Source organism: Myotis yumanensis, unplaced genomic scaffold (genome assembly GCF_028538775.1).
Source record: "Myotis yumanensis isolate MYYU_CA2020_CCGP unplaced genomic scaffold, mMyoYum1.0.hap1 SCAF_24, whole genome shotgun sequence".
NCBI lineage: Eukaryota > Metazoa > Chordata > Mammalia > Chiroptera > Vespertilionidae > Myotis > Myotis yumanensis.
The window spans coordinates 679538-703691 of record NW_027223775.1 but is presented as its reverse complement, the minus strand read 5'-3'; the positions used below and the strand labels follow the sequence as shown (position 1 = coordinate 703691).

The 24154-nt window shown below is 46.9% G+C and overlaps 1 non-coding gene across 1 annotated transcript; it reads right to left on the bottom strand.

Annotated features, from left to right (window-relative positions):
- Window positions 1-2651: 2651 nt before the first annotated feature.
- Window positions 2652-2758, bottom strand: LOC139000673 (U6 spliceosomal RNA). The gene has a single exon (XR_011469667.1). It is a non-coding gene; the product is annotated as a U6 spliceosomal RNA (small nuclear RNA).
- Window positions 2759-24154: the final 21396 nt, after the last annotated feature.

Sequence of the window (24154 nt, the reverse complement as noted above, 5' to 3'; positions counted from 1 at the left end):
TCCATGCACCCTGGCAGTGTGGCTGGGCAGGTTCCCGTGCACCAAAAAGTTCACCGATTTGATTTCTGGCCTGGTCACATGTCCAGGTTGCAGGTTCCTTCCCCAGGCCACCAACATTGTTTCTCTCTCACATGAATGCATGCTTCTGTGTCTATCTCTCTCCATTCACCTCTCTCTAAAGAATCAATTTTAAAAACCCACCATATTAAGACAAAACAAAGGAAAACTCATTGCTGCATGTTGCCTCTAAAACAGAGTGTCCTGCACTTGACGCTTTATTTGTTCTAGAGACCACAACTGAGAAATCCAGCAGAATTCTTTATTGGAATCTGGACTTTTCCATCAAAATATTCAGAAAAGCATAGTGTCAAGGCAATGAGGATTAGAAAGCGCCTGTTCTGATAGAGACCGCATCTGTGAAGATGGGCACAGAAGGGACCTGGATAGGAGGTGACTGCTGGTGCACAGGGATCATGTACATGAAGGCCCTGTGGGCGGGGTCTCTAGGCCATCAGAAAGCAAGCGGGGAGAGTAAGGCACACATAGGAGGTTCCTTACTACTAGAATGTACCCCAGAGTCCACCAATCTGCACAGCACTCAGGCAGGCTAGATATAGGGCAGCTGGAGCACAGGAATGTCAAAGGGAAGACTCTGAATAAAGAAGAGCCAAAGCCTGGTCTGCTTGGCTCAGTGGATGAGTTTCGACCTGTGAACCAGGAGGTCAGGGTCCAATTCCCAGGCGGGGACATGCCCATGTTGTGGGCTCTTAGCCCAGTAGATATCTTGGTTGGTAGATGTGGGGATTACCAAGCAATGATTCTATCTCACCATTGATGGTTCTAACTCTTTCTCCCTCTCCCTTCCTCTGTGAAATCAACAAAAATATATATATCTAAAAGTATGTAAATAGCTTGGGGTTTTGATTCCCCGAATATCCGTTTAGAAATACAAGAAGGAGCTCTTTGTCACGGTCAGGACTTTTATGCTGTTCCTTCTTCTCATTTAATCTTCCTTTCTAGTCCACTTCCCCATGGGATTGTATATAAAGTGATCTACTTCATGCTGGGAAGTTTTGTATTGTTTGTCTTGTTGTATTTCTCTGCACCATAATACGTTATCAATACAAACCTACAGTGGAAAAATTAAGCTGAGTAAATTTGGCGTCCAAATGGCTTTATTAAGTATTTCACCAATCCAGGAGCATACCAGCTGGCAATGAAAAAGGGGCTCACTGAGCCATACCATCCATGATTTGTTCCTCCCCACACTGCGCAATCTGACAGGCTAGATTTTAAAATCCTTAAAAAGTTGAGTTCCCAGCTTCCAAAATATTCAATTAATTTCACATACACTGTTTCAATAAAAATAATGTTAAAAACCACACATTATTGGGGTAATTTTTAAAATTGAAGTTGGAAGTCTTGTTGATAACTATACACTCAACAGTCCAACAGGTGAGTTTTTAAAAACCTTTCCCATTCATGATGTTTGTTTATATTCACTAATAAAAATACTGAGGATTCAAGATAAGTCATAGTTTGGGTGATCATACACTTTGTGGTACATTAAATGTCCAAGAGTTGGAGAGAAACGGCATGAGTAGTTCTCCAAAAAAATACGTATCACAATCTAGGGGCACTTTTGTTCACTCCATTCAGAAGTGTAGTCAGGAAAGCTAACTGGTTCAGTTTAAGTGGTAATCTCTGTTTCAATCTTAGTGTAACCACTTCAGAAAGTGCTGATGTCATTTAAATAAGCAAAAGGATGCCTACATTTAGACTTCCTCAAACTTTTATATCATTCTGTATGCAATTTTTTCCCTACTTATACTATTCCTTTCAAGGTTGAGGACATACAAAATGTCACAGGAAGGAGGTCAACAATTGTTTTGCAGCCTTGGTGGAGGTTCCCCAATCCTTTTTTCCATTTAGGTTTTCCAAGGAGAATATGTAAATTGTTTACCCTCGCTAACTGGAAACAGGGCAGCATGCCATGAAGAAGTAACACACTGCTTCATTTATTTTTTTAATCTTTATTGTTCAGATTATTACAGTGGTTCCTCTTTTTCCCCCATAGCTCTCCTCCACCCAGTTCCCACCTCACCCTCTGCCCTTACCACCCCACTGTCCTCATCCATAGGTGTACGATTTTTGTCCAGTCTCTTCCCACGCCCCCCACACCCCCCATATTCCTTTACCCCCACAAGAATTGTCAGTCCACTCCCTCTCTATGCCCAATTCTATTATATTCACCAGTTTACTCTGATGATCAGATTTTTTTATTCACTTGATTTTTATTTTTTTTTATTCATTTTTTAAAAAAATATATTTTATTGCTTTTTTACAGAGAGGAAGGGAGAGAGATAGAGAGTTAGAAACATCGATGAGTGAGAAACATCATAAGCTGCCTCCTGCACATCTCCCACTGGGGATGTGCCCGCAACCCAGGTACATGCCCTTGACCGGAATCAGACCCGGGACCCCTCAGTCCGCAGGCCGAAGCTCTATCCACTGAGCAAAATCCGGTTTCGGCAATTCACTTGAGTTTTAGATTCACTTGTTGATAGGTACATATTTGTTGCTCATAATTATTATCTTTAACTTTCCTTCTTCTTCCTCTTCTTAAAGAATACCTTTCAGCATTTCATATAAAAAATATGGAATGATTCACGAATATGCATGTCATCCTTGCACAGAGGCCATGCTAGTCTCCTCTGTATTGTTCCAGTTTTAGTATATGTGCTGCCAAAGCTAGCACAGTTCTCTTTCTTTTTTAATAACTATATGTATTATTTAGAAACAGTAAGATCTCATTATGTTTTTAAAAGAATGAATGAATGCACTCTTTCATGAGCCAATAGTCTTATTATTTTTTAAGTTTATAATGGTCTTATTATCTATCAGTGAGTGAGATCATGTGGTGTTTTTCCTTCATTGACTGGCTTATTTCACTTAGCATAATGCTCTCCAGTTCCATCCTTGCCCTTGCAAATGATAAGAGTTCCTTCTTTTTTACAGCAGCATAGTATTCCCTCGTGTAGATGTACCAAGGTTTTCAAATCCATTCATCTACTGATGGGCACTTAGGCTGTTTCCAGATCTTAGCTATGGTGAATTGTGCTGCTATGGACATAGGGGTGCATATATCCTTTCTAATTGTTGTTTCTGGTTTCTTGAGATATATTCCTAGAAGTGAGATCACGGGGTCAAATGGGAGTTCCATTTTTAGTTTTTTGAGGAAACTCCATACTGTCTTCCATAGTGGCTGCACCAGTCTGCAATCCCACCAGCCATGTACGAGTGTTCCTTTTTCTCCACATCCTCTCCAGCACTTGTCGTTTGTAGATTTGTTGATGATAGCCATTCTGACAGCTGTGAGATGGTACCTCATTATTGTTTTGATTTGCATATCTTGGATTATTAGTGACTGTGAGCATGTTTTCATATGTCTCTTGGCTTTCTAAATGTCCTATTTTGAAAGGTTTCTATTTAGGTCCTTTGCCCATTTTTTTATATATTCTGTGGCTTTGGGGTGAAGTGTTCTGAAGATGTCAATTCAGTCCATCTGATCTAGTGAGTCATTTAGGATAGTTGTTTCTTTGCTGATTGTTTGTCTAGAGGATTTATCAGGTGATGTCAGTGGTGTATTAAATTCCCCTACTATGATTGTATTGTTGTCCATTTCTCCTTTGATATCTTCCAGGAGATATATATATATATATATATATATATATATATATATATATATATATATATATTTGGATGCTCCTGCATTGGGTACATATATGTTTATCAGGGTTATATCTTTTTGTTTTAATGATCCCTTTAGTATTATGAAGTGGCCTTCCTTATCTCTAGTTCTGGCCTTCACTTTGAGGTCTATTTTGTTCGATATAAGTATTGCTACCCCAGCTTTTTTTTCATTTTCCTTTGCCTGAAAGACATTTTTCCATCCCTCCACTTTCAGTCTCTGTGAGTCCCTTCTTCTGAGGTGGGTCTCTTGTAGACACAAATGTATGGGTCATGTTTTTTTTTATCAATTCTGCCACTCGATGTCTTTGGTTGGAGCATTTAGTCCGTTTCCGTTTAAAGTTTTTATTGAAAGGTCTTCTTAATAGCCATTTCTTTTTTTCTGTGGCTGTTTTCTTTCTGAGCTTTTTATTTCTTCTTTTTACACCAGTCCCTTTAGCATTTCTTGCATTGCTGGCTTGGTGGTGATAAACTCCCTTAGCCTTTTTTTGTCTGTGAAGCTTCTTATTTCCCCTTCAACTTTGAATGATAGCCTTGCTGGATAGAGTATTCTTGGATTCAGTCCTTTGCTTTGCATCACTTTGTAAATTTCTGTTTATTCTTTTCTGGCCTGATGTGTTTCTCTTGAGAAATCATTTGATAATCTAATGGGAGATCCCTTAAATGTAACTTTCCATCTCTCTCTTGCAGCCTTTAAGATTCTCTCTTTATCCTGAACATTTGCCACGGTAATTATGATGTGTCTTGGCGTGGGTCTTTTCGAGTTCACCTTGTTTGGGACCCTCTGTGCTTGTGTGATTTTTTTCTTCCCCACCTCTGGGAAGTTTACTGATATTATTTCTTCCAATAGGTTTTCTAAATCTTGTTCATCTTTCTGTTGTTCTGGCATCCCTATTATTCGTATGTTGTTTCGTTTCATGTTGTGCCATAGCTCCCTTAGGCTCTCCTCCTGTCTTTTAATTTTCTTTCTCCAATTGCTGTTCAGTTTGGGCGTGTTTTGTTTCCCTGCCTTCTAATTCCCTAATTCGGTCCTAGTCTAATGTTGAAACTTTCAATGGTGTTTTTTATTGCAGCTATATCACTCTTCATTTCTTCTTGGTTCTTACATAATTTACTGATTTTTTTCATCAGTTTCTTCTTGCTTCTTGCATAAGTTGTTGATTTTTTCCTCCATCCGGTTTATGCCTTCCAGGACCCTTAATCTGAATTCTTTTTCTCTCATGTTAGCTGCTTTTCTGGCGAGTCTTCTTTTTCTTTCCTTTGGGGGTTTCTTTGTCTACCCATGTTTGGTCGTACTACCATATCTAGATGTTGAGTCATTCAGGGGCTGCTCCGTGGGTGGCAGTGACTCCTTGGGCTGAGGTTGCTCCTCAGGCGATTGTGGTAGAAGTTGCTCCTCAGTTGGTAGCAGCTCCTCTGGTGGGTGCTGTTCACAGTTGTGGTGGCTCCTCTGGCTGGTGGGGGGAGGCTTCACACACAGCTGCTGTTCCTCAGACAGAGGGTGTGGTGATCAGGAGGCTGCTGTTCCTTGGATGGGGGCGGGCTACACAAGCAGCTGCTACTCCTTCGAATTGTTCCTTTTCATCCCACACTGCTTCATTTTGTATGCAGTTCACTTCAAAGAATTTATGCACTTATGGTCAAAGGCACATTGGGAAATTTAGGGGCAAGACTTCAACTCACAATCCAAACACATTGCTTTTATGTGTTTGTAGTAAAATAAGACAAGAATTCCCATTTTGTGGAAAACTTTATTCTGAAGTTTGTTTGTTTTTAATTTTATTGTTTATGGTATTAGAAATAGTAGTACATATGTCTCTCTTTTTATTCTTTTTCCCTAGCGACCTCCCCCAGGCCTCTGCAACCCCCGCCCCAGTGTCTTGCACTGTCTTGCACTGTCTTGCACTTTTCAGCCTGTGCTGAAAAGGTGTCAGTGATGCTGAAGTATTTATTTAAAATACAACTGAAGAATAATATTTTAACTTAAGTAATTAATGATGAATGAATATGAAGGCACATTCTCTGGAAATGGGCTGAAATTCAGACCTTAGTATTATTTCTATGTTTCTCGCTGTCAAATGCTCCTTCTGATTAAAAAATGTTAATATACCTGCCCTGGCCACTGTGCCTAAGTGGGTGGAGCATCAGCCTTGGCATGGCAGGATCCCAGATTTGATTCCAGGTCAAGGGCTTGTCCCTGGGTTCTAGTTAACCAATAGATGTTTCTCTCTATCTCTATCCCTATCTCTCTATCTCTCTATCTTTCTCACTCCCACCTCCACTTCCATGCTTTCTGTTGAAATAGGACAACAATAGAAAAAAGTCCTCTACTGTGGATTAACAACAACAAAACACACAGATACATCATGCCACGTACATATAATAAAACCAACATTGAAAAACTTCTCCAGCCACCTAAAAGTGACTGAAAATCCCAGTGCACCAATGTCTGAGGGGAAAAGAGATTGAGAGGCTGCAGGGCCATAGCACAGGTTTAGAGCTGGTAGGGGGCTCGAAAGAGGCCGCTGACCCTGCTTCTAGCCTGAGTGGGTCCTTATGGTACCAAGCCCCAGTGTTAGTTTTCAGAGTGGTGTTGTTGCCCTTATCAAAGGAAGATCTGCTTCTGCAATAACATAGAGGCCCCCAGCTTTCCCCTACTCTTCTCCTGTTCCTCTGCTCCTTGCTCATCCCTCCCAAAGGAATGATGGTCATCTTTCATATTCACTGTGCCAGGTCCTTCCCTGCCCCAGACTGAGGGTCAACGTATGTAGCAGCAGGAACAGACCTTAACCAACTAGAAGCACACCCTGCCGAGAGATTCAGAGCTACAGCCCCGCTGGGACTGAGAACACACCATGCCCTGGGATGTCTTGGAGGCTTGGGCCCAGTGGCCTCCTCTCAGCACCACATGCAGGTGGCTGTGATTTTTGTTCTGTGGGCCCTCTGCTTGTGCTTAAGCTCGGCAGGTATTGGGAAGTGGAGCAGCAGTGGCAGGAATCACTCCCACCTCCACAGCAGCGCTAGTAATGTTCGGAAACCAGGATTAGGCCGAAGCCATCAGTCGGACATCCCCTGAAGGCTCCGGGACTGCAAGAGGGTACAGGACTGGGTGAGGGACTCTTCCGAGTGTACAAAGTTCATGCACTGGGCCTCTAGTATTAGAAATAAACTAAAACAAAATGTAACAAAATTCAAATACTTGGAGGCTAAATAGTCTGTTATTAAATAACTAGAGGCCCGGTGTATGGATTCCTGCATGGAAGCAGTCCGTTCGGCCTCCCCAGATGGGGGCCCATCAGGGCCAGGCTAGCAGGGTTCAGTGGCCACTGGCATTTAGCCAGAAGGCCACGCCTCCAATCTGTGTGTTAGGGGAACATAGGGGTGGTGTTTACCAGGGGGAGGAGCCATAGGTGGTTTTCTTTTCAGTCCCGCCATGAAATGGTTATTGGGGACAGATGGGGGGTCAGGCTGGCCAAGGCTATGGCCTATCAGGGCCTGGATAAGCCTGGTTGGCTGCTGCAATGCAAGTCTTAGCCACCATTCATTCTGGTCATTCTGCCATTACAGTAGCAGGGATGTTGTGTATAAAGATAGATGACTGGGTCGCCAAAGAGGTCAAAGAAGAAATCAAAATCATCCTGGAAACAAACGACAATGAAAACATAAAAATCCAGAATGTATGGGGCACGCTGAAAACAGACTTAGAGGGAACTTCATAGCATTACAAGCCTAACTCAAAGAACAAGAAAAACAGTTAACCAATTATCTAACTCTACAACTTAAAGTGTTAGAGAGCAACAAGAAAAGCCCAAACTGAGCAGCAGGAAAGAAAATGAAGACCATAGCACAAATAAATGACATAGAGACCAAAAAAACTGCAAAAGATCAATAAGACCATGAACTGGTTCTTTGAAAGGATAAACCAGATTGATGAACCTCTAGGTCGGTGCACCAAGAAGCAAAGAAAGAGGACCAAAATTAAAACAATCAGAAATGAAAGAGGAAGAATAGCAAAAGACCCCACAGATATAAAAGGGATTGTAAATAAATACTATGAACAACTCTACTCCAACAAACTGATCAACTTTGAAAAAATGGACATATTTCTACAAAAATACAACCTTCCTAAACTCAATCAGGAAGAATTAAACATCTGACTATGCCAATACCTACTAAGGAAATTGAAGTGTCAAAAAACAAGAAACAACAACAAAAAAAACAACGACCTTGCAGCAGACAGGAGCCTGGGCCAGATGGATTCACAGGGGATTTTTACCAAGTTTTTAAAAACTAAAATAAAACTAAGACCTTCTTCCTCAGACAATTCTATAAAATTCAAAGGAATGAGCATTTCCAAATACTTTCTATGAAGCCAGCATTACTCTAAATCTCAAAACCAGATAAAGACAATACAAAGAAAGAAAAATGCAGGCCAATAGATCTCTGATGAACATAGATGTTAAAATCCTCAAAAAAACTCTAGCAAATCAGATACAACATGACATTGGAATGAGCATACACCATGACAAAGTGGATATATTCTGGGGAAGTAGGATGATACATCCAGAAATCAATAAACGTGATGCATCACATAAGCAAATTGAGAGATATTCATATGAATTGATGCAGAAAAAGCATTTGATAGAATCCAACACCCAATCCTATATAATAAGAGAGAAACATGCAAATTAACCATCCCTTCGCTATGCTCAAGCCACACCTACAAGCCACGCCCACAAGCCAATCAGGAGTGAGTATAAAAATTAACCCAACTAAGGTGATGGTGGCCACGGAGCTGGAGCAAGCAGAAGGCTTGGGTTGCTCCCGGCGATGGAGGAAGCCAAGCTTCCCACCTGCCCTGGCAAGCGCTTGGCTCCACTCAAGGCTAGAAATTTTCAATTATAGAAGATAAATAAATCCTGATACCTGCTTCCAGCCACACCTGGGCTCTGCTCAAGGCTATAAAGTTTCAATTATAGAAGATAAATAAATCCCAGAAAAACAGAAAAAGAGAAAAAGGAGAGGCTGGGAGCATAGGTTGCCCGGGGACCTGGCAGGACTGAAAATGGCCATCAGCCCCTCACCCAGGCTGGCCAGGCACCCCAGAAGAACTGTCCTACCCTGAAGGGGCTGTGAGCAGCCTGAAAATGGCCCTGAGCCCCTCACCCAGGCTGGCCACACACCCATGTGGTGAGAGTCCCCGCTGTGGGGCTTGGCCAGCCTGCAAACAGCCATCAGCCCCTCACTCACGGTGGCCAGGCACCTCAGTAGGGACCCCCCACCCTGAAGACGGTGTGGCCAGCCCGAAAATAGCCCTCAGCCCTTCACCCAGGCGGGCCAGGCACCCCCATGGGTTGAGGGTCCCCACTGGAGGGCTTGGACAGACTGCAAAAAGCCCTCATCCCCTCACCCAGGCTGGCCAGGCACCCCAGCAGGACCCCCACCCTGATCAGTACACAGTTCAGGGCAAACCAGCTGGCCCCCACCTGTGCACCAGGCCTCTATCCGCCTATATAATAAAAGGGTAATATGCAAATTGACCCTAACAGCAAAACGACTGGGAATGACTGGTCAATATGACGCACACTGTCCACCAGTGGACAGACACTTAATGCAGGAGCTGCCCCTGGTGGTCAGTAGTCTCCCACAAGCAGAGCTCTGCTCAGCCACAAGCCAGGCTGACGACTCCAGCACAGCGGTGGTGGTGGGAGCCTCTCCCCACTCCTCCGCACCACTAAGATTAGGCCTGCACCCTCTGGCAAGTGGATATCTCCCGAGGGCTCCCGGTCTGCCAGAGGGAGATCTGACTGCCAGCTTAGTCCTGATCCCTCAGGCATTGGGCCTAAGCCAGGAGGTGGACATCCTCCAAGGCTCCCAGACTGCAGGAGGGCACAGGACGGGTTGAGCGACCCCCCGCCCCCACCCACACCGAGTGCACATATTTTTCTGCACTGGGCCTCAACTTTTGATAAAAACTCTCAGCAAATTGGGAATAGAGGGATCATATCCTCTATATGACAAACCTACAGACAACATCATACTCAAGGGGCAAAAACAATTACTCTAAGAAGAGGAACAAGAAGGGGATGCCCCCTCTTGCCACTTCTGTTCGACAGAGTACTGGTAGTGCTAACCAATGCAATCAGACAACAAGAAGTCAAACAAGGCACTGGAAAAGAAGAAGTAAAACTGTGATTCTTCGCAGATGGCATGGTACTGTCCATAGAAATACCTAAAGAATCCATCAAAAAACTAGGAGATTTAATAAATGAATTTGGCAATGCAGCGGGATACAAAATTAACACCCAGAATTCTATGGCTTATTAATACACCAATAATGAATTTACAGAAAGAGAAACTAAAAAAACAAAAAAACAAAAAATCCCATTTACATTTGCAACAAAAAATTAACATATTTAGGAATAGGCTTAACTAAGGAGGTAAAAGACCTGTTCTTGGAAAACTACAGGAAATTTAAAAAGAGATAGAGGAAGACTAAAGCAAATAGAAGCACACACCGTATTCATGGATTGGTAGAATCAACATCATTAAAATGTTCATACTACCCAAAGCAATCTACAGTTTTAATGTATTCCCCATTAAAATACCAATGGCATATCTCACAGAACTAGAACAAAGACTCCAAAGTTCCTATGGAATTAAAAAAGACCACAAATAGTCACAGCAATCTGGACAAAGAATAACAAAGTTGGAGGGATCACAATACCAGATATCAAGCTATATTACAAAGCCACCGTTCTCAAAACTGCCTGTTACTGGCATGAAAACAGACATATAGACCAATGGAACAGAACAGAGAACCCAGAAGTCTTCCCAAGCCATTATGCTCAATTAATATTTGACAAAGGAGGCACAATCATAGAGTGGAGTCATAGTGTCTCTTCAATAATTGGTGTTGGACAGATAGCACAGATACATGCCAAAAAAATGAATCTAGACCACCAACTTACACCATACACAAAAATAAACTGAAAATGGATAAAGGTCTTAAAGATAAGTGGGTAACCATGAAAATCTTAGAAGAATCCATAGGCAGCAAAATATCAGACATATGTCTCAGCAATATCTTTACTGATACAGCTCATAGGGCAATGGAAACTGAGGAGAAAATAAACAAATGGGACTGGATCAAATTAAAAAGCTTCTGCAGAGAAGAAGAAGCCAACAGATACAACAACAACAACAAAACAAGAAAGTCCACTGCCTGGGAGAAGATATTTGCTAATGTTATATCCGATAAGGGCCTGATCTCCAAAATGTATACTGAACTCATTCGTTTAGACAAAAGGAAGATGAACATTCCAATCAAAAAATGGGCATAGGACTTAGACACTTTTCGAAAGTGCACATACAGAAGGCCAAGAGACATATGAAAACTTGCTCAAAATCACTAATCATTCAATAGATGCAAATCAAAATGACAAATGAGATACCATCTCACACTGGTCAGAATGGCTATCATCAACAATTCAACAAACAACAAGTGCTGGCGAGGATGGGGTGTCAAAGGAATCCTCTTGCATTACTGGTGGGAATGCAAACTGGTGTAGCAAGTATGCAGAATATTATGGAGTTTCCTCAAAAAATTGAAAAAATGGAGCTCCCATTTGAACAGTAATCCCACTACTAGGAACATGTCTCAAGAAATGACAAACACCAATCAGAAAGGGCATATGCACCCACATATTCAGAAGGAAAGCCAGTGAGAATGAAAGAAATGAGATGCAGATAGCAAAGCCATGACCTGCAGGCCCAGAGAATGAGCCCTTTTCTTGGCTTTGTTCTCCTACGCCTTGGATCTGCAAGAATGGAGGGTACAGTCCCCTACAGCCATAGGCCTTCCCCTTGGCTCCAGCTTGGACCTCAGAGACCTTCCAGGTTGGGGTGCCCCCTCTTGCCCAGATCCTATGAACCTGTTTATTATTACATTTTTATTTCTCATCCCAGGATATGTTTAATGCTGAGAGAGGGGGGGAGGGGAGAGAGGAGAGAAGAGAGAGGAAAGAGGAGAGGAAAGGAAGAAGAGGAAGAGGAGGAGGAGGAGGATGAGGAGGAGGAGGAGGAGGAGAAGGAGGGGGAGAGAGAGAGAGGAGAGAACCCTTTCTTCCCTGAATCACCCTGACCAGGAATCCAACACAAAACCGAGGTGAATTCCCTGACCTGCCCGACTAGCAACCTCTGGTGTTTGGGACCAAGCTCCAGCTCATGGAGACACCAGCCAGTACTGTCACTGTCCATTCTGCCAGGGGCAAATGTGTACCAGTCTGTAAGTGACACAGAAAGCAAATTCGCCATGTGCAAACTCTGGCGCTTGCAGCAATGGGAAGAGCAGGTGGTGACAGCCAGGAAAAGGCCAGAGAATTATATGTACTTCAGAAGGGGGTCAGGGAGGAGTTTGTATGGAGGGTGGTGGCCGGCAGTGGTGCTGGCGAAGGGAGGGGCGGAGCAGAGTGGGGTCCAGTGCAATCTCGCTCACTGATGGAAGTTCATGTGCAAAGAGCAGCTCGTGCATGGCCAGCGCACCCAGCATAGCTGGTGCATCCTCCTTTCCACGAGGTGGCCCAAACCCCCTGTGGAGGAGATGCACCCCTTGAAACCAAGACTATGCCTGAAGGATCCAGATAAGGGACCTGGGGACATGCAGTGAGTGAGCTCCAAGCACTGCCACCTGCTTGTTGGCAGCTGCCCAGTTCAGGACCAGCGCCACCTGATGAAGGGGTTTGCGGGGGAGGGGGCGGGTCCTGCTGGGTCAGTAGACTGCGGATCTCGCCAGCACTTTGTGTCAGAAGTGTACCCGCAAGGGCCCTTCCGTTGAACACAGGAGCTTGTGTGTACGGGTGCAGGGCGGGGCGTGGGAGGGACCACGCAGGCCTGGGCAGGAGGGGTGGCGAGGTGACATCCACGTTAAGCGTGACGCTGTGCAGAAACGGAGGCCCTAGGAGGCGAGGGCCCAGGTGCTGCTGGGGCGGAACAGCTACTGGACATGGACCTTCTCTCCCAGGTGGTGGAAGCTGAGGCTGGGGACAAAATGAGTGTGGCAGAGGAGGCGGAGTCCCAGGTAGAAGCAGAGGCGAAGCCTGAGGAGCAGCGAGCAGAGCCAGGGCCCAGTGGGACAAGCAGCCGGCCCATACTGGAGGCGCTGGCGGCCCTTCAGGACCAGATGAGCACCGAGAGTGCCCGAGCCAGCAGGGCCTATGTTCACGTGAAGCGCAAGACCTCTCGGCGTAGAAAGCCCATTCTTGAGTGCTGAAGGGCTATCATCCAGTGCATCCCCAACTTCTGGGCCCAAGCTGTATCCTTGCCTGAGCCCTTCTGGCTTCACTGCTGACAAAGACCACAGGGAGTAAGTGGAGGAGGAGCCAGGAGAAGGTGACGGGGAGGAGGACAGAGGAAAGGGCCTCCCCTCCCCGGTGGCACAGCACTGGGCGAAGCGAGGGCCGGCTTCTAGGTGTCAGGCCAGGAAGTATGGGCACAACGTACCACGCCACAATCAGATAGTGGAAGGACACCTTTTCTGGGCAGTGGAAAGGTCCTTGGAGGTAGTGTTTTTTGTTTCTTCCTTTTTGACCAAAAAGCTCAGTGGAAACACTCAGCTCGTGTTAGCCAGGTTTAAGCCGAATGCTTCCAGTGTCCTCTCTCAACACATCAGATGCCCATAGGAATTCCGGGCAGGCTTCCTCCCTCCTTCCACAGTCCGACACACAGGTATACACAAAGGAGCAGAGGTACACACACACACACACACACACACACACACACACACACCCTTTTATTGCAACTCTTGTGCAATAAAAGGCTTATTTCCAACCCGGAATGCAGCCTTTGTGACCCACAGGGATCTCTAGAAGATGTGTGCTGCCACTGTCTCTGGAGACCATACATTCCGTGTCAGCGAAACCAGGGACAAGGCCAGAGTACATGCAGACACCCTGAGCCAGTGGTTCTCAACCTTCCTAATGCCACGACCCTTTAATACAGTGCCTCATGTTGTGGTGACCCCCAACCATAAAATTATTTTCGTTGCTACTTCATCACTGTAATGTTGCTACTGTTATGAATCGTAATGTAAATATCTGATAGGCAGGATGTATTTTCATTTTTCGCGACCCACAGGTTGAGAACCGCTGTCCTAAGCACTGCGTCATTTGCACAGGCACACAGAGGACAGCGAGGGCTCAGAACATGTCTGGAAATGGACCCTCCCATTGTTAAGGCTGGAGCTCAGGTGAACATGGACCCACAGGTACCATTGTTGTGAGCATGTGTGGAGAAAGGTAGGCGGTGAGGAGGTTGGAACAGGGGCAATGTCTGCCATCCACGGCCGACTCTCATATGCCCCCAGGATGGCTCCGTGGCTTTTAGCTGCCCATTTGGTTTCACAGCCTCTGAGAGCTCCTTGACCAAAAGCAGATCCGGAACCACCCTCAGATATCAGCCATCATCGGTGACGAAGATGAAGACCTGCTGAACTACTTGATCAGTGTGGAGGTCAGACTGGGAGGCAGAGTGGAGCCTGGGATGGGGGCTTGGGCACCCGGTGGGACGTGTCTGAGCAGAAAGAAGGGGAGGGGAGGTGGGTGATTCCTGCAAGCAGGCTCACTCCAGAAGCTGGCAGACGAGACACTTTACTAGTTGCATCTCTTGGCAGGTGAAGGAAGTGAGCCTTCCCAAATACCGCTGCAGGTTGATGTTTTTCTTCCGGAGCAACCCCTACTTCCTGAACGAAGTGATCATTAAGCAATATGATGTCAGCCTTGCAGGTGAGTGACAGTTCCCAGGATGGGCCTTTGGAAGAGCAGGCAAATGGTGGGTGGGTGAGGATATCAGGCCGATGGGAATCCAGCCTTCCAACTTCCTTCCTGCAGGGTACAGGGCCTCTCGTTCCACTCCAATCCTCTGGTTCTGGGATTATGAACGTGGAGCCCCCAGCCGCTGGAAAGATACAAGCAGCGTCAGCTTCTTCAACTGGTTGTCTAAACATACCCTGCCCGGGTCAGGCAACATTGCTGAGGTGATACTGCTCTGGCCACTGTCAGAAAATGTGGTGGTGGAAGCCCCACGTGCGTGAAAAGCAGACTAGCAGACTGGTCTGGTCCCCCTCTGCCCTGTGTTCCTTCCTAGATCATCAGCGAGGACCTGTGGCCCGATCCTCTGCAGTACTACCCCGCAGATGCAGGACCCAGAGGAGGGAGCGGCAGAGGGGACCTGTTGGAGAGAAGGAGCCCTCCTGCTGGGCATTAAAAGGTGAGTAGTTGCCCCTGTGAGTCTCCTTAGAAAAGTAAATGCGGAAAACCAGGCCTGGGTAAATTGGAGGTACCCTAGTGCACCCGGAATGTGTGTGAGAGCAGCTAAGGGAAACTGGTGCCCACAGAATGTAAGCAGATGGGGGCGCTGTAAGCACCATGGCTTTCCGGATGACTGGCCTAGGGCCCTGGGCACCAAACATGGTTCTTCATCATATTTCTGCAATCCTGTTGTCGGTGCTTCTGCCACCCACTGGGCCTCTTGCCACTCCAGCGGAGTCCTACCTTCCCAGGCCTTACCCGTTTTCAGTGCCTCTAATTCACGTTTCTTTCAGTTGTTATACCCACTGCTCAGTTCCCCTCAGCTGAGCCCACCATGTTGGCAATGGCAGCAGGATCTGGACGAGAATATTGAAGTCCTGGGGTAGGAAAATTAAACAAGCCAGGAAAAGGCAAGGTGTACTGACTGTGGACATGTGCTGCAGAGGGGCCCAACACACCTTCGGGCGCATGCCAGTGCCTGTGAGTGTGGGTGTGAGTGTATAGAAGGGGACACTCCAGATTCAGAGGAGATGGAGCAGAACATCAAATATGGCCCCGAAGGACAGAAACTATGCAGAGTGTGCCCACACACCAAGGTTGGCTGAGGGATTCTGTCCATTCCCTTTACACAGGAGGAAAAGAGGAGAAAAGGATCGCCTGCGGAAGAGTCAGAGAGCATATGCCACCTAACGTGAGTGTCACTGAAAGAAACATAAAGAAGCTTGCAAGGTGTTGCTGTCTTTGTGTTGTTGGTAGAGGGAACTGTAATAGTATTGGGCAAAGACCTCACAAGGGGCTGTGGAAGCAGCATCTGCTGCATTTCAGCCTGCCTGGAAAGAGGCAGGGCTACACAAGAGGAGACACCAGGCCTCGGAAGGCCTTCTGAGGCTGTTCCCTTCTTTCAGGGTGTTGTCTGGGAGGAGGAAGGAAGAATGGCTGACTTCTGATGACACGTATTATAGTTTGCCCAGGGGACAGGGACCTTGTACACTACAGGAGTGCAGGGGGCGGACTTTAGATCCTGACCCTTAGGCTCTCAACTCCCTTGGCTTGGGCAGTCACTCACATAGACATGCCGTGGTCAGTCAGAAGACAGCTGACCTTTTCAAGATGGAGGCACTGCTCAACAGAAGCCCTGGCCCTGTCCTGTGAGTGTGAATGTTTACAGGTAGAGCCACCCTCCCTGTGTGGGGCAGGCTTGCAAGGAAGTGAGCATGGCTGTGGGTCAGAGGAGAGGAGTTACACGCCAGGGAGGGTGCTAAGGCCTGGGTGTATGGAGGCAGGTGCGCACGGCAGCACCCTGCATGGGTTGCACTTGGGAAAGGGAAAAGGTCAAAACTATGTCAGTAGACCAAAGCCTTCCTTGTACACAGGCAACCACATAAGCCACTCAGAACATTCTAGGGGGGGGGAAACCTCAACACAACAATGTTCATTTTCCTGTTAAGCAAGAATGAAACGTGAAACCAGTTCCCAAAGGAGGCAATCACATGAACAAAACTTGCCTTTTTTAAAGGTGGGGGACTGGCGTGCCTTTCTCCATTCCAGTTTTCACACTCAGGTTTTGGGAAGGATTTTGGTGTGTGAAAGTGGGTGGGCTTCCTCAGGAACCTTGGGCTGCAGGGGCCAGGTTCATACACCAGGGTTGTGACCGAAGGGCGGGGCTGCACAGGGAGTTGCCCACTGCCCTGTCCATGATTGGAAGAGGCTTTTCAGGAGCCCACTCAGAAACAGCAGGATAGCCCTGGCCAGGTGCCTTCTGTACCACATGTTCACATGACCAGCGCCTTGCGTGAGCCCAGTGTGCACACACTCGGCACACCAGGGCCTGGATGCATGCACCAGTGAGCAAGCGCCTTGCCTGGACTCAGCAGGCTCTGCACCGCCTGCTCCTTCACAGCACAGGTCTCCGTGCCAGGGGGCATCCAGAGTCAGGCTGTGTTGGGAGACTGAGGGCTCCTGGGGCCCTGCTCTTCCTCTCAGTTCAGCTGGGGGGCCTTCAGCTGCAGGGCGGCTGGGGCCACAGAGTGGATCCCAGGGCCTTTGGACCAGGCAGGACCAGGCAAGCAGGATGGCCCAGGAGGATTTTAGCTTCACGTTGGTGCATGAAGGTGGTGATGCCCAGGACATAAGGGCACAGAAGGTTTGGAGGAAAGTTTTAGGGCTGGAGAGGGAGGATTTCATGCAAGTGAGGGAGGCTGAGACCCTGGAGCTGAGGTTGGAGGCAGGCCAGGAAGTTTGGCTAGATCTTGAGTGGGGGGCAGGGGAGGACTGGGTGGCTGCAGAGTAGTGTGTGCAGGGAGAGGAGAGTGAGGTGCAGCAGGGAACCCAGAGTGAGGAGCAAGGGGAAGACAAGGAGGGCCTGGGGGAGGAGTTGCAGGCACAGGCTCACTTTGTCCTGTGGACAGAGGGCCTTCTGCAGGTGGTGCCATGGCAGGCCACTTGGGCGGGGGAGGAGGTTTTCCCAGATCTGCAGGTGGGGAGGGAGGAGGAGGTGGTGAGTGAGGAGCTGAGGCTGGAGGCACAAGTGACTGGGGACCTGCAAGGGAGTGACCACCAGGAGGAGGGGTGGATGGAGGAGCAATTAATTGTAGGAGAACAGTTTGTCCTGCAGGTGGAGGTGGAGGGCACCATGGAGGCAGTGGAACAGGTGAGAGAGTTGGGAACCTCAGTCAGAGGTCAAAGCAAAGCCAGAAGAAGAGGAACCAGTGCACCAGGAGCAGGCCCAGTCAGGGCCTGGGGCCAAGTTAACCTGGTCCTCTCTGGAGGTGCCAGGCACTTCAATTGGAGGTGGAGCTCATGAATGAGCAAGCCAGCAGGGCCTTCTCTCAGCTCAGGCAAAGGACTCCGCAGAGGCTCAAGCCCTATTTTGAACTGAGAAGCCTCAATATCCACCGCATGCCTGGATTCTGGCTCACAGCTGTATCCTTGAGGGTAGCGGTGCAGGATCACAAGGAGCATGGGACAGTGCAGGAGAACAGTGTAAGCGGGGATGGTTCCCATAGAAAAGATCATTGAGGACAAGGTCGATGCAGGTTTTCCCAGTCTGGCCCAGGGTCCTGGAGACACCCTCTGTCTTATACAGGCCCCATAGAAGCGGTAACTGGGGTCCAGGGGCAGAGCTTCAACACAGAGGCACACATACAGCAGGGGCTGATGCCCAATGACAGGGCTGTGTGGCACTGGCTCTTCTAGGACTAACTAATGCTGCCCTTCAGGCGGTCTGTAGTCCAATTCCTCACTCAGAAGCAAGGAATGTGTGATGTGTAGCCTGCCAAGTCCTCAGCACAAAACAATCTGGTGGGCATCAGGGTCTGTCAGGAAACAGAGTGGTGATGTGCCCCTTTCTGCCTTTCATGGAGAAGGAGCGGCCTTAAGGGAAGGAGAGGCCAGGCCAGGGTGTACTTTCTAGCTGGTCCATGCCCAGCTCCCAGGGTGCAGGCTCCTTGACCCAAAGCAGATGGTCAACCACCCAGAGTTGTCGACCATGATCAGAGTCCAAGATGAAAACATGCTCGGCCACATGATCGATTTGAAGGTCAGGCCACCTGCTCCACAGAGTGCTGGAGGGGAGGTAGGGAAATGGCCTGTCCCTGAAAACAGCTACAGGCGGTGCCCTGGGCTGCGACTTGACTCCCTGGGTCCACTTTTCTGCAGGTGAGGGAAGTCAGGCATCCCTCAGGTTGCTGCACCATTAGCCTGTACTTCCCCAGCAACCCCTACTTCCGCAACCATGTGATTGTGAAGGAGTATCTCATCACCCTCATAGGTAAGAGGATGCTCCCTGCATGGGCTGCACCTGGTGGTGGGCAGGGTGGGAAGGCGCTGTGCCCAGCGTCACATACCCCTCTCCTGCAGGATACAGGCAGTCCCGTGCCACCCCCATTCAATGGTACCAGCATTGTGAACGAGAAGCCTACAGCCACGGGCACCAGGACAGCAGCCCCAGCTTCTTCTACTGGATCTCTGACCACATGGTGGCAGGATCTGGCAGGATTGCTGAGGTGGGATGTCACTGGCCAAGCCAGCATACAGCCTTCTATGTCCGCCTGCTGCTTGGGTTTCTATTCGGGTCCCTGTGGTCTCCTGACCCAGGTCTGTTTGCCCTACCAGATCATCAGCAAGGACCTGTGGCTCCATCCCCTGAAGTACTATGAGAGGGCCATGGCCCCCAGTGAGCGGACATGATGGGTGAGGAGGGGCTGCCTGGGCTCTCCCCCACTGTGCTGCCAGGTTCCTGGGCCATTCCTTTTCTCTTACAGGGACACCTGGATGCAGGGAGGGATATAGCCTGAGACACCAGGTCCTCATGGTGTGGGTGTGAGACAGGAACCACCTGCACAACAAGGGCAGTGCAATTCCAGTTCAGGCAGAGGGGGGTTAGGCAGGAGGCGGGAGTGTGCATGTCCACTGTCACTCAGAGTCAAAGCAGATTCCTTGAGCCACTCCTCTGAACTCTCCCTCTAGGCCGCCCAAGCACCTTCAGGCCTTGCCACCTGCCCCTCAACAGGGGCTGGCATGACATGTTCTTCCTATACTCCTTTCCACAGGTGTCTGCCAATCTTCCTCATGCCAAGGCCTAGGCTGCTGTGCTGCCATTCCACGTTGTTCTATTGCTGCCCACCTCATCAGCTATTTCCCTAAGGTCTCCTCTTCCTCCTGGGGCCAGTAGGATAGGCCTGCTCCTTATCAGTATCTTAGGGTGCAAAGTGTGGGCCACAGAGTTGGAGGAACCCTTGTTTTTCAGCCTTGTCTGAGGTTTTTCAATCTTTTTATCCATTTAGGTTTTCCAAGGAGATACCTAATTTGTTTACCCTCTCTAACTCGAAAACAGTGCAGCATGCCATGACGAAAAAACACACTGCCTCATTTTGTATGCAGTTCACTTCAAAGACTTTATGTACGTGTGGTCATGGACACATTGGATGATGCAGGGCCATGAATATAACTCACCATCCAAACACCTTGATTTGTATGTTTGCAGTAAAATCAGACAAATTTGATTTTGTGGGAAACTTTATTCTGAAAATTTTAACACTACAAATGTTCAAATTAAATATTTAAGTATATTGTAATTAAATGAACACTTATGAAAAAACCTTGAATAATTCAAATTTTGCATTCTATCTAGAAATTTCATAAAGGGAACGATAATTCTTCCTTCTTCCCCAATCCCACCATTTGCTTTTAGTCATCCTTCAATAACAGAAGACAATTTCTTTACAAATTAAATGTAAACCATAACTTAGCATTATGTTTTTTTATTTCTGTGTATACTAGCTTTGTCACAGGGGCTTCCCCTATGACTCCTCCAGAGGAGCCCAATAGTTTAGCTACTGTACTGCAGGATTCACTGTCTCTGCCGTAGATGGTGAATCCTATGATCGCCACCAACATCATGCTAAGGACCACTTACAGAGGAGTCCCATCAGCTGTTGCAGTAATTGCTATGCCCCCTCCATCATATCCATCTCGTCTGAGGCTGTAATAATCATCACACGGATTCCTTCCACCATAAGTCCGAGGTGCCCTCATGTTGGTGATGCTCCACCTGAGCCTCCTATAAAGTCAGTGACCAAATAACAATACTTTAACATTTTAACAAATAATTTTAAGTCAGTATGATATGACCCTAGTAAAGTCTTAAATAGTTGGAAAACCTATGCTTTTATACACCTGGGCTAAAAATATGTCAGTAATTCTGAGGCTGGCAAGGGAGCTTACATTTATCTAAAATACAGCTGAAGAATAATGTTGTGACAGAAATAATGGATTATGAACATTTGTGAAGGCACATTTTCTGGAAACAGGCTGAAATTCTGACACTCATATTATTTCTATGCTTCACACTGTCAAATTCTCCTTCTGTAAAAAAGAAAAAAGTTAAAATAACCCCCTAGCTGGTGTGCCTAAGTGTGTTGAGCACCAGACTTTGCACTGAAGGATACCGGGTTTGATTCCAGGTCAAGGGCATGACCCTGGTTTTCAGGGTCCCTTCCTGTCCCTGGATGGGGATTGTACATGAAGAAACCAAACAAAGTATCTCTCTCACATTGATGTAGAGCTCTCTCAGCCCAACTCCCTCCGTACCACTCTCCCGAGATCAATGATATATATCCTCCGGTAAGAAAACAAAAGAAAAAGAAAAAGAAAATTTGTACTTTGTTTCTTTAATAAAGACAATAAATGAGTGTGACCTTCAACCCTGAAAGAATTGTACTGTTCCACATGAGCTACTAAGGAAAGAAAACAAGACCTCCAAGATAATACAAAACCCATAGTGCATATAGCCCTCCCTGTGGCAAATGGAAGTAAAAGTAGAGTAAATCACAAGGCGGCCTTTAAATCCAATCCTGTCACTTACACACAGTCTACCTGGACACTTACAATAGCTCTCATGTGAACCTCTGTAAGGGCCTCCAGTTTGATATTCAGAATAACATCTACCAGGACTGCTGCCACAGCCATCAAATCACTACATTAAAAAACACAGTATTAACTATGTCCATGTTAACAATTTCAGTGTGCAACTGTATAAAAAGAGAGAAGGCTTTTAAACACCTGTGTCTCCTACAGGAGTGCTCATCTCCAGGACCTGAAAGGCCATGGGTCACGGTGTACATCTCCCTAGATGGTGGGCCATACTGCTTCCTGACCCGGGAACCTGGATCATCTCTGCTGGAATAACTGAAGGAAATGAAGCAGAAGTATTTTGAAATCACCTTCTAAGATACAGAATAGGGACACACTCTGACTACACAGATAGCAAAATGCAAATGGGCAGAAGGCTTCAAGAGACATTTCTCCAAAGAAGACACAAACAGCTAACAAGCTCATGAAAAGATGGGTCATTAGGGAAGTGCCAATCAACCAAAATGAGATACTTTATTCCTAAGTAGGTTCCAATGTTTGAAGATGAAAATATCAGGCAATGTCAGGGATTTAGAACAACTGGAATGCTGTGCACAAGGAACAGAAAAGTGACAAGGTCTGGCTGTTGTTGAAAATAATGGAAATTAAGACTCTGAATATACTGCATGCTACTTAGTTGGTCAATGGAAAATATTTAGTGTTATGATAGAAGAGTTTCACCTCACCAACAACAGTGCCTAGTACACATTAGGTGTCCTTACGTTTTGTTGTCAGTTACCGATAAGTAGTAGTGCCATCATCATCTCTTGGAGACAAATGGCACTTTCTCCTGGAAGGGATTGGCTCTTTGCAAGGAATGCCTCTATAATTCTCTCTCACACGTGACAGCGGTTCTGTAAATGACAAATACTTACGTGAGGATATCACAATGGAGATCAATGTTTTAAGGAAAAAGCAACTATTCAAAGCACCACTTTATTTCCTCTCTCAATGAAAATGTTTACGTTTCCTCTAAGACTCCAGTAGGCTCAAGGTTAAATGCACCATAGATTGTTATTCTGGAATGTATTATCTTTTGCCATCTTGTCCTCCCTGTACATCTTCCTTAATTTCTTAAATTACCATAGGTGGGAAAAACCTGTCCACTTCTGAACAAAATGCAAGCAATTTCCATGGTGTCCCCATACATATTTATCAGTGCCTTCCTATATCTTGACAAGCATTTGTCAACTTTTCTCTTTCTCTACTTTGCACTGTCTTTCTCCCACTCTCTTGTCGACATTACTAAAATCTTCTTAATCAACCTGCTACACCCACTCTCCATGCACTTTCACCTATGAACTAATAATTCCTTCATTATGCAAGTATTGAATTATTAGCATCTCGGTTAAAACACTTTCAATAGCTCCCAGAAGTCCATAATATGCCCAGTTATGCCCATTCAATTTCAAAATCAACTTTCTCACTTACCTAAGAACATTTCATTGTGTACTTGCAAAAACATTTTGGAGAGAGGAAAAGCCCTGTGCTCTTGTTGTGCACTTGGGTATATCTATATAGCCTATCCAATAAAAATGCAAATTAGCCATCGCTCTTTCACAAAGATGTCAGTGGCCACAGAGCTGGAAAGAGCAGGAGGCTTGGGTTGCCCCTGGCGATGGAGGAAGCCAAGCTTCCCATCTGCCCTGACTGGCTGTGGGCTCTGGTCAAGGCTACAACTTTTCACTTATAGAAGGTAAATAAATCCCAAACCTCTGCTTCCAGCTGGCGCTGGCCTCCACTCAAGGAGAGTCTGGGAGCCTGGCAAGCCGGGAGGAATGGCCATCCTGAAAATGGCTCTCAGGCCCACACCCACACTGGCCAGGCATACGAGTGGGACCCCCACCCTAATCCAGGACAACGTTCAAGGCATACCAGGCGGCCCCCACCCATGCACCAGGCCTCTACCCTATATACTAAAAGGGGAATATGCAAATTGACCCTAACAGCAGAATTTCTGGAATGACTGGTCACTATGGCACATACTGTCCACCAGAGGGCAGACGCTCAATGCAGGAGCTACCCCCGGTGATCAGTGTGCTCCCACAGAGGGATTGTTTCTCAGCCACGAGCCTGGCTGATGGCTGCCAGCACAGCGGTGGTGGTTGGAGCCTCTCATGCCTCCTCAGCTGCGCTAAGAATATCTGACTGCTAGCTTAGGCCTGGTCCCCTGGGAAGCGAGACTAAGCCAGTAGGTGGATATCCTCCGAGGTGTCCCAGACCGTGAGACAGCACAGGCCTGGCTGAGGGACCCCCTCAGAGTGCATACATTTTTGTGCACCAGGCCTCTAGTCTACACCAATAAAAGAGAAAGATGCAAATCAACCATCATTCCATCACTCCGCTACACCCACAAGGAACACCCACTTGCCAATCTGGAGCAAGTATACAAATTAACCCATCTAAGATGGCGGTGGCCAAAGACCTGCAGTGAATAGGAGGCTTGGGTTCCCCCCAGCAATGGGAATGCAAATCTTCCCACCTGTCTGACTGGCCCTGGGCTCCGACGAATGCTACAAAATTTCAATTATAAACCACCCCTCCAAAAAATAAATAAATCCCACAAAAAATAAAAAAAAAAAGGAGAGACTGGGAGCTTCATCACCAAGGGGCTTTGGGAAGCCTAAAAAAGGCTCTCAGCCCATCGCCCAGGTTGGCCAGGCATACCAGCAGGATCCCCACCCTGA